Below are 471 nucleotides of genomic sequence, written 5' to 3'. Positions count from 1 at the left end.
GAGCTCGGGCTCGGCTCGTTGCTTGTGGGCGAGCTCAGCTCGGCCCACTAGCTCGTGTACTCACCAGCCACGAGCTCGTGGGACTGGCCGAGCCCACGAACAGCTTGCGAGCTCGTGAATTTTTATTTTTATTTTTGCAAATTTTTCAAATTTTATTGATAAAATTTTAATTTTTTCCACTTTTTTGGCGAGCCGGCTCAGCCCAATTGACATCCCTACCAAAACCTCACCACCACCACCATTTACGAAATGCTAACAACAAAATAAAAATAACCCATAAATATTTTTTTTCTATAAAAATTAATTATCTCCTAATTGTTATAGAAAAAAAATTTAAATCTTATTTTTGAGATTGGAAATTAAAATACATGCTCTGGTGTAAATTCCACTTAGTAGTTTTCCCTTTCTTCAAATTTTCGACCAAAATTATGTGATTTGCCCAATCCACGTAACTGACCTAAATAAAAAAGA

The sequence above is a fragment of the Olea europaea genome, chromosome 6 (genome assembly GCF_002742605.1).
Source record: "Olea europaea var. sylvestris chromosome 6, O_europaea_v1, whole genome shotgun sequence".
In the NCBI taxonomy this organism is placed as follows: domain Eukaryota; kingdom Viridiplantae; phylum Streptophyta; class Magnoliopsida; order Lamiales; family Oleaceae; genus Olea; species Olea europaea.
Note: the sequence above shows the minus strand (reverse complement) of the source record.